The sequence below is a fragment of the Triticum aestivum genome, chromosome 7D (genome assembly GCF_018294505.1).
Source record: "Triticum aestivum cultivar Chinese Spring chromosome 7D, IWGSC CS RefSeq v2.1, whole genome shotgun sequence".
Taxonomy (NCBI): domain Eukaryota; kingdom Viridiplantae; phylum Streptophyta; class Magnoliopsida; order Poales; family Poaceae; genus Triticum; species Triticum aestivum.
This window is the reverse complement of record NC_057814.1, coordinates 78,502,113-78,512,651: the sequence shown is the minus strand read 5'-3', so window position 1 is coordinate 78,512,651 and position 10,539 is coordinate 78,502,113. Positions and strand designations below refer to the sequence as shown.

The 10,539-nt window shown below is 41.8% G+C and overlaps 1 pseudogene; it reads right to left on the bottom strand.

Moving 5' to 3' along the window:
- Positions 1-5,782: 5,782 nt before the first annotated feature.
- On the bottom strand, positions 5,783-10,288 carry LOC123165610 (disease resistance protein RGA2-like; annotated as a pseudogene).
- Positions 10,289-10,539: the final 251 nt, after the last annotated feature.

Below are 10,539 nucleotides of genomic sequence, written 5' to 3'. Positions count from 1 at the left end.
CCTTGCATGAGTCTATCTACTGCGAGGTAACTTTTGATACTTTTTTTTAAATCTGTTTAGCTGGTACTGCAACTCTATTTATTAAGTCTAGTGTAATTCATGGATGTAAGGATCTTCATCAACATGGTCAGCCGATACGATTTTCAATGAAAAAGGAAGCTTGTTTGATCCTGTTAAGGCTACAGCACAAGGTCGTCCTGTGTATCTGACTTGGGGGGGGGGGGGGGGGGGGGTAAGTTCAAATCCTTAAGGGGAACATCATTCACTAGAGTCACACTCTTTACTGAATATGAACTCTATCATGTCGTCGGGAGTAGAATTTAATACTTTTTGGGCCGTCTAGCAAGTTAGTAATCTGAAACTTCTTCATTAACTTCCTTTGTTTTACAGAAAGTGTTCCTTACTAAATTAGTAACCCATGAGGTGAAATGCTTATTTTGCCCGGTGTTTTCAACTAACGAATAGTCTGTAGTTACTGAAATATGGCAACTGGAAGTTACGTACTTGCATTTTATTTCCTTTAATTCCTTGTAACTTTGTCCAACAAAACATTGAACTTTTGGACATCCAAACAATGTAAGTTACATGTTATTTGATCAATACATCAGGCACCCCCTAATGGCGCGATCAGTCAATTCAGCAGTACTGCAATGTCAATACATCAGAGGGAACACGACAATGCGACTGGACATTTGGACAGCATGGTGCATCAATCGATCGATACATCAGTAACATCAGAGCAACAGAATTTTGGACATCATCAATTCAACTGATCAATACATCAGAGTAACTGGATTTTGTAAAGCAACTGCATTTTGGACAACTCCATATATCAGCATCATAGATCAACAGAGATGAAAAGGGACAAACCTTTGGTCGCCGCCGTCGATTGGAACGGCGTCAAACGGCTTTGCGTGAGTGCGTGTGAGTGACCGCACTGGTGGTCGGTGGAGGGCCTGGAGGTGAGCCTCGGATGGGAAGTGGCGAAGGGCGGGAGACGGGAGCCGGCCCCGCTCGTCCTCGGTGCGCTCTACGAGGAACAAGGAGAGCCACGACCGGCCGCGTCGAGTGTGGCGAGTACCGGCGGCGACCCCCGTCGAAGCCGAGTCCGACGCGTCCTGGGGTTCTGGGGTACGACGAGAAGGCCGACTACGCCACTACGGTATGGGATACGGCGGCGACTGGTGCGCGGAGACGGCGGCAGGACGGGGGTTAGCGGCGGCGGTCGTCTGGCCTCACTCAAGCAGCGCCCGGAATGGGACCGCAGGCATTGAACATTTTTTGTTCCTTTCCTTTTTTTCACATTTTTCCTTCTTTTTTTTTACCTTTGCTTAGTATTTCGAAATATTCTAAATAAATCTATTATAAAAATCATTTTACATATAGAATTGAGTTAATCGCGCATTTGAAAAATATTAAACATGTATAGAAAAAAGTTTCTAATGTATAAAAAAATCTATAATATGTATGAAAAAAATAGACATCAAAACATGTTAATAATGTATTTAAAAAATGTTTAACATGCATAAAAAATGTTCCTGGTGGATAAAAAACAATATGTATGCAAAAAAGTAGACAATGAAAAAAAAGTTAAACACGTAAACATCAAACATGTACTCCCTCCGTCCGGAAATACTTGTTGGAGAAATAGATGTATCTAGACATATTTTAGTTAGAGATACATCCATTTCCGCGACAAGTAATTCCGGACGGAGGGAGTACTTAGAATAAACTTTAATCATTATACTTTAAATGATAATCATAGATTAACAAATGTTAAAGGTGTGTAAAAATGTTCTTCATGTATATTAAAAATGTAGACATCAAAAAAATTGTTATAAAAAATGTGTGTGTTTTTAAAAATTAAAATGTATAAAAATAAATGTTTCACAAGTACATGAAAAATGTACATAGAAAACCGAGGAAAAACTATACAACTAACACATAGAAAATAAAAAAATCAATCAAAAAAGGTTCTAAAACTAAAGAAAAACTGGAGAAAACCATAAAGAAAATACATAAAGGAAAGAAAGGAAGAATCTGATAATAGAACTAAAAAAATCAGTGAAAAAGAAAAGAAATGGAGAAAATCAAAGAAAGAGAAAAATAAAAAAACATTAAAACCGAGAAAAACAAAGATAACATAATTAATAACAAAGAAAAAAGAAAATCAACGAAAACACAAAAAATAACCGAAGAAAGAAACAAAAGAAACGAGAAAAACTAATTGAGGGTACCCCTTGCAGGAGCCCTCAAGGGTCAGTTTGGGTGGGCTGAGAGCACGCCACTTGGCGCTCTCAACCGCCGCCATGTGTCGCGATCTAGACACTCTCGGAATTTTATTTTTATTTTTATTTTTTTGTACGCATTTTCGAATTTTAGATGGTTCTTTTCAAGGGTTGTCAACTTGTGCCCGATTTCCCTAGGTTTTGGACACAAAAAAATGTTAAAAAAAATTTGCGCGAACAACACATTTTTTTTCTTTCGCGAGAGGCCTGATTTGTTTCTCAGGCCTTGTACAATGTTGGGTGCTTAGGGAGGTGCTTAGAAAAAATAAACCGGATTTTTCTGAAGCACCAGTGCCTATTTTTACAAGTGAGACGCCTAATTAAGCGCCTACCCTGTATAATTAAGGACCGACGCATAAAGAAAACTCTGTTTATTTCTTTAAGCACCTTGCATTGTACAAGGCCTCATGGAGGCATAAATTTGCTTCCGCGAGTAGTGTCTCTCGAAAAAAAAACACGTTTTTCCTTCAGTGAGACGCACAAATTTGTTTTGTGTCTCTCAGAAAAGGGGAAAACATGTTTTTTCCTTCTGCGAGAGCCATAGATTTGCTTCTAGTTGAGACACAGGCTTGCTTCGCAAAAGGCACAGATTTGCTTCACGTGGAGGCACATGTTTGCCTCATAAGAGGCACAGTTGTGTCTTTCGAAAAAGGAAAAAAAAGATATTATTTTTCTTCCGTGAGATGCATAAATTTGCTTCTGCGAAAAGGGAAAAAAAAGTGGAAAAAATCATGCTTTCAGCTCAGTTTTTTTCTCTCTTTTTTTCATGAAAAAAGTTCGTTGAAACCAATTAACGTGGGGATCCAGTTTCGAAGATCTCGACGTGAGAAATCCAACAATGAAAACGGTTCGTGACTTGGAGCATGAAAAGTAAAATATTTTAAATAAATGAATCTACAAAAAAGAGAAAAACTCACAGTTTGCGACAAGTGACCCACTGCTTATCGCAACCAGAGAAGGTAAGAGTGACCTTTGCAAGTGGTCTGGAGCATAGCAAACATACCAAGAGCGAATCCCTACGCTAATGGGCTGGCCCATGCGCGCTGCGTCTGATGCGAGAGCTACTTCCATCTTGCTATAAACAAAACAAGATATACCTCTCGCGTTTGGTCAGGACTTCAGAATTGACTAGAGATGAATTTGGGTTGGCCCTCAGTTGGTGCATCGTACTGAACCGAGCCCAAAGAGGTCATATTTCGGGCGCCAGCTAGCGATACTGGCGCTCGCACGGCAGCGTAGCGGGCCGGCCCAGGAAGCGTAGCGGGCCGGCCCAGGAAGCGCAGCGGGGCGTAATGAACGTTAGCCTATCGCAAAAAATGCCCAAAAATACGGTAAAGCCAGGATTCGATGCCTGACTTGCTGTACCCAAACATTCCAGCGCAGCCACTAGACCGAACCACCTTGGCTGTTTGTTTTCAGGACAATAATCTTTATTACAAACCCAGCCGATTATGTGTACTATTTTATGATAAAAAGAAAAAAAGAAAAATGAATGCACAATATAAAAAACGTGAATTTGAAGAAACTTCATAAAATTTAAAAGGTTCATAAAAACTGCAAAAAATCGTGAATTTGAGAAAACTTCACAAATTTGAAAAAGGCCCGCAAAATTTCGGATAAACTTCATGAAATTCGAAAAAAATCATAAATTGGGAAAAAGTTCATCAATTTTTAAAAAAAATTCACAGATTTTGAGCAAAATGTTCACCAATTTCAAAAAAGTTCATCGATTTTAAATAAAAAAAATCAGAAATTTGAAAAAAATAGTTCACTTATTTTGAAAAAACGTTAGTCAATTTTGAAAAAGTTCATCGATTTAGAAAAAAGTTCATCAAAATTGAATAAAAAGTCCATCAATTTGAAAACAGTTCATCAAAATTGAAAAAAAGTTCATCGATCTGAAAACAGTTCACCAAAATTGAAAAAAAGTTCATCAAATTTGGAAAAAATTCATCAAAATTGTAAAAAAGTTCACCAAATTTGAAAATAGTTCATTGAATTTGAAAAAAAAAGATCATCAAATTCGAAAAAAAGTTCACGGTTTGAAGAAAAAGTTCATCGAATTTTAAAAATTTGTCCATCTTTGAAAAGGATAAAGAAAAAGAAGGAAAAATCGAAAAAACAAACGAGGAAGTGATAGAGGAAAAGAAAAGAAAAATGAAATCGTGATTCACAACGAACTTGAGCAAGAATAGAAAGCAAAAAAAAAGAGGGTATAAGCCACGAGTGTGAAGGTGGCTGAGTGGATGTGCTGTTTGGTGTGATTCTTATGGTTGTGAGTTCGAATCGCTGACGCTGCACCTTTTGTTTTAAGTTAACAGAAGAAACTGGCACCTGTGGCGCTAAATAGGAATTGCCTCATATTTCATGCCGGGTTTTTTGAAAATACTTCACGGGGCTTCCCACGTCCAACCATAGCAACTGTGGCCCTCACGCCTTTGGGCATCTCGTGGATCTAAAAAGAAAAGCTCACCCATAGCTTCGAAATAAAGCCTTCATTTTTAGTATTTTTGTGAAGAAAACTTCTGATCTATTCATCAACTATCAAGATAGTACAAAGATCATCAGAAGTAAAACAAATTTTAAGGTCCGTAGATCACCTAACGACGACTACAAGCACTGAAGCCAGCCGAAGGCGTGCCGCTGTCATCACCCTTCCCTCATCAGAGCTGGGCAAACCTTGTTGTAGTCAACTGGCACCTGTGGCGCTAAATAGGAATTGCCTCATATTTCATGCCGGGTTTTTTGAAAACCCAGCTCGACAAAAATACTTCACGGGGCTTCCCACGTCCAACCGTAGCAACTGTGGCCCTCACGCCTTTGGGCATCTCGTGGATCTAAAAAGAAAAGCTCACCCATAGCTTCGAAATAAAGCCTTCATTTTTAGTATTTTTGTGAAGAAAACTTCTGATCTGTTCATCAACTATCAAGATAGTACAAAGATCATCAGAAGTAAAATAAATATTAAGGTCCGTAGATCACCTAACGACGACTACAAGCACTGAAGCCAGCCGAAGGCGTGCCGCTGTCATCACCCTTCCCTCATCAGAACTGGGCAAACCTTGTTGTAGTCAACAGTCGGGTAATCGTCGTGCTAAGTCCTCATATGACCAGCGGAGCAGAACTGCAACCGCCGCCGCCGAAGAGAAGCGAATATGTGCACATATGCCGCATGACTAATTTTGGCACTCCCGTCACACTTACACGATTAGAATTGCCCTATGTTATGCTCGTTAAGATCCTGGAATTCAAACATGTCAACCTGAATAAATAACTCGAGAAAAAAAGAAGACGGAACAAACTTAGAAGCCCAGGTGTATTTGAATTATGATGGAGCTGGATTTTTCAACGCACCAAAGAAAGTGCGTTATCACAGCAAAGTACATTGTGAAGGATCATCTGTAAGTTCTCCTTCCACGTTGCAGTTTGCCAGAGTTTGCAAGAAGGATCAATGTGAAGGAAGGGCTCTGGGAACAGAGAAGGAGACAGGGGAATTCAGACCGACCTTGCTATTTCCTTTACTGACGAAACACTCAACAAGCGAGTGGGTTTATACACACACGCCTCAGCCACACCACACGACACCAATGCCCAACAACGACACGCACACAAACGCTCTCACTCACATGTCAGGTTACCAGGCAGACAGACAAATACAAATTTACAGTGACCATTTGCAAATTTACAGGGAAATACAAACTCGCACTGACATCTACATGTAGAAAAACTGGATCACGACATATCTGTCTGCACTGACACACACGTGGAGAAAATTTGTACGGAACGCGACGACGGCCACAACATGATCTTGTTCCGATTGTTGGATTTACTTTCAGACAACATTCATCACATGCCGTGATGATGGAGTTCTGACTTTGCTTGTCCGGCATGGGATTGCTTCCTTCATTTTGTGGATGCTTTCAGAAATGGCAACCTGCAGGTACATTGATTCATCACATTAGCCTTGCATTATACCTGAATATTGTCATATCATCCACCCGATTTGTGGGGAGATTTACCAGGGTAAACGTTCATGCGGATTTGCTTCACAGCTTGTGTTTTCCTGACGCTCCATCATCAAAAGTGGTTTCTGAATTCTGACAGGAGTTCAAAGCAAGATAACTGTAGGTAAATCAGTATCTACTAGTCTGATAACCAATTTCCTTGTCGATTACAGAGGGAGATGCAAATAAAGATGATGAAAACATGTTGTCATCGTATCACATTAAGTAGCGTCATCAAAGCAATTTTAGTGCTAATTTACGATGCAGAACAGATGTTTATAACTAGATAAAGTACTGTGCTGAATTGATGTGAGCACAAATAATTATCATTGGCAATCTGCAGTAAACCGCAACTGCAAGGAATCAACGTCTCCAGTTAACTAAACCATAATAACACGGGGAAAGGAATTGTGGCACACGCACCTCAGTTATCACCAGACTTCGAGTGAGCACAGGAGGGGAGGAGCCTTCTTAGAAACTTCTTCCCTCTGGTTCCTGCTTCTTGTGCTATAATTGTGGATTCTGCTTCTGCTTCTCGTGCTATAAATGTGGATTCTGCTTCTGCTTCTTCTTCTGGAGCACCAGTTCTATATTTTGACTCTGCTCCAATGCGTTTAACTGGGATAGGGACCAAGTGGTGGAAATACTCACCACCTTCTCCACATCGTCTTTCCAACTCGGGGCAGCCCTCTATGGTTAGCTGGTCAAGGGCTGGCAACCGCTGAAGGAGACCATTCGGGAATTCCTCTACCGCTGGACAACAACGGATCCACAAGTCCCGAAGAGAAGTGAGGCCATCCATCCCATCAGGCAACCCTTTCAGGCTCCTGCATCTATTCACCATTAGCTCCCTCAGCTTTGCCAGATCTCCAAGGTTCGAAGGCAGCACCACCAAACCTCCGAAGCATTGAATCCACAAAATTTCAAGGGATGTAGGCAACCTTGGAATATCCCATACACACTCCAGTCCCAAGTAATATCCTTCTAACTTCAGGTCTTTGAGAACGGGGCTTAGTGGAAAACTTGCAACCTTAGGGCAGCAGCTGATTTGTAGCTTCTCAAGCATCGGGAATATTACCGAGCTATCAGTGGCCACACCCGCACTGTTTTCTGCCCATCCCTCTAGACTAGATAGCTCTACCAAGACCATCTCCTTCGACTTTGGGAAAAAATGTAGAGGGGTACTGTGCCCTCCACCTTCTATGCAAAGATTATCACATAATGTCTTCAGCTTACCCATGTTGATCAAGCATAAGAATTCCAGTGAGGGTGAGAGCCATACTACAGGTATATTCTTACACCTTTTCCAGTTGGTAATTATGTGTTTTCTTAAGCACTGAAACATTTGAGTGTCTCTCATCCATCGTGGTATTTCTGGGCCACCATATCCATGCAACTTAAAACTATGGATCTTGCTATGAGGTTCTTGATGCTGGAACAATTCTTCCTCATTACATGCCTTATTTTCGGTCCTGCCAAATCTTTCAAGGCCCCAACAGAACAACAACTCACTTAGATTTTTCTTCTGCTGGAGATTGGCTTCTTTTCGTGCTTTATACTCTTTATTTTCCTCAAGTTGTACAATTCCATCTTATTGCAAAGGTGTCGCAAGTCTTTGAGTTCCTCAATACCACAACCCTCTCTACTATCCACAACAAATCTTGTTAGTGTGCGAAGGTTGTTCAGCTGGCCAATGTTTCGAGGCATCCGTCCCAACTTATCACATCCAGAAAGATAAAGATGTATGAGCTTTCTCAGGCTTATCATCATGTCTTCTGGTAACTTCTGTAGCTTAGTGCAATTATTCAGCCTCAACGTTTGCAGGTTATACAATTGGCATACTGAATCTAGCAATCTAGCGTTGACGTCACAACTGGAGAGGTCAAGATACCGTAAATGTTTTGCATTTACAAAACTGAAACTGGTGTGAAACAACCCCTGCCAATGCAGTGCTCGTAATGATGCATGTGACAGCCGTTTAAACTCCCGGCACATCAATGAAGGAGCTAACAAAGTGCGGGGAGATGTACTGTTGCCATCGAACAAACCATAGGTCTTTTTCAAATTATCCGTTGACATTTGCAGGTGGCGGACATTTTTTAACAATGCTCTTTGTTCAATCAATTCTTCTATGGTGGCACAATCATTGCTAACATTTCTGGCTAAGTCATGCATTAAGTCATGCATTTTACATACTACTGTCTCATGTCCTGAGAAAAAACTGTCTTCAACTTCCATATCTTGGAAGAAGGACCTCCAAACCAATTCATGGAAAATGCATTCTCCTTTCTGTGTTAAATCCATTGTTCCCTCTTCTTTAATAAAGCCATTTGCCATCCATAGTTGGATCAGCATATCCTTCTGCATCTCATAATCCTTGGGAAAAACTGCACAGAATGCAAAACATTGCTTCATTTCAGATGACAAGTGTTTGTAGCTTAACTTTAGTATGGGCATGACCTCATGTTTGCCCACAATATTATCCCCAATATTACTTCCTTCGATGGCCTTCCATTCCTCTACATGTTGCTTTGAACGTAGCAATCCACCCATTGTCTTCAGAGCAAGAGGCAACCCCCCACATTTATTAACAATACGTCTTCCGATGGTGACTAACTCTGCTTGCTCCACTACATCGTTGCTAAATGCTTTCTTCGAGAATAATTCCCATGAATCTTCTTCACCTAGACATGCCAACTTAAGGGGCTGAATGGTGCACATTATAGTTGCCACTTGCTCGCTTCGACATGTCACAACTATAGCACTTCCTGGTCCACCAATGGAGCATAACAGTGGCTTCAAATTTTCCTCCCATATCGTCTTCTCTTCATTCCATACATCATCGAGAACAAGTAAAAATGTCTTCCGGCAAATGACTTCATCAAGTTTCTTCTGCAATAGCTCGATGTTGTCGGGCAGGTCGCATCTTCCATTTGTTGCCAATTCAATGATGGATTTCACAATAGCAGTAACATTGAAATTGTCTGATACGCAGTACCACATTTTCAACTGGAAATGTTGCTGGACATCTTGGTCATTGTACACCATCTTAGCAAGTGCCGTCTTGCCAAGACCTCCCATACCAAAGATGGGCAGCACCTGCACCTTCCGCTTATCTTGCTGGTCTAGCAGCAACTCTACCACCCTCTTCTTGTCATCATCTCTTCCAAAGATGTCGGCAGACTCGTCCAGTTTGGAGTGTGTCTGCCGCCAAGGATGTTGTCGCTCCTCCCGATTCACAGAATTTTCAAGGCCAAACATGTTCATCTCTTCAACCAGCTCCTTGATCTTATTGAGAACTCCCTTGAGCTTCTTGCTCATGGCAAAACGGAAGAGCAGCGGACTGCAATGCGTGATGTAGCCGAGTACCTTGCCGGAAGTGGACTTGCCGATCTTGGCTTCGCGGCGCAGCGCCTCATACTGAAAGTCGTCGAGGACGTCGTCGGCCTCGTAGGCGACGGCCTTGAGCTTCTCCATCCAGCTCCTGAGGTAGGCATTGCTCTGGCTCCTTTCCTCGGCGTCGGCCAACTTGCACTTGACGGCTAGCAGATGGCGCTCCAGCGTTTCGCGGTCGTCGTCGAGGCCACTCATCCGGGTCACGGTCTGGATGAGCGCGTCTGCGGCCTTGCCGGCCACGCCGCGCACCAAAGGGAGAAGCAGTGATTCGGCCATGGTGCTGCAGATCGGGGGAAGAAGTCAAGAAACTGCAGCATGCAGCATACGAAAGAAGGGAAGGAGGATTCAGCACTGACAGAGGAACAACCAAAGAAGAAAGAAATACAGCCAAGAATCAAGAACGGAGGAGAGCATGCACCTGAGCGACACCCAAAATCGATCAGATCCAACGCGCCGTCGCCTCGCCTGTGGGGAGAGGAGGGGATTACTGCCAAGTCCGGCTGCTATGGGCGGGAGAGGAGGGGATTACTGCCGTTGGTGGAAAGAGAAGAAAATGACATGGAGATAATAACTCTGCCGACGCCTTAAACAGTTAAACTCTTCAGCGTGCTCCCCTGCTCTCTTCTGTACCTTTGTTCGAGAGAAGAAGAAAAAAACATCAGCGGTTTCACAGGATTTCGTATAATTAACTTCTCAATTTTTGACAGAAGACGCATTTCCCGAATTGTATAATGATGATGAATTTTTTTGGAATCAGTTTCATAGATTTCTCAGTTTTAAACTTCAATTCTGAATTTAATTTTTGGGTCCTCACTAAATATGTTCTTTTCAAAAAAGAAGTCATGGTATTA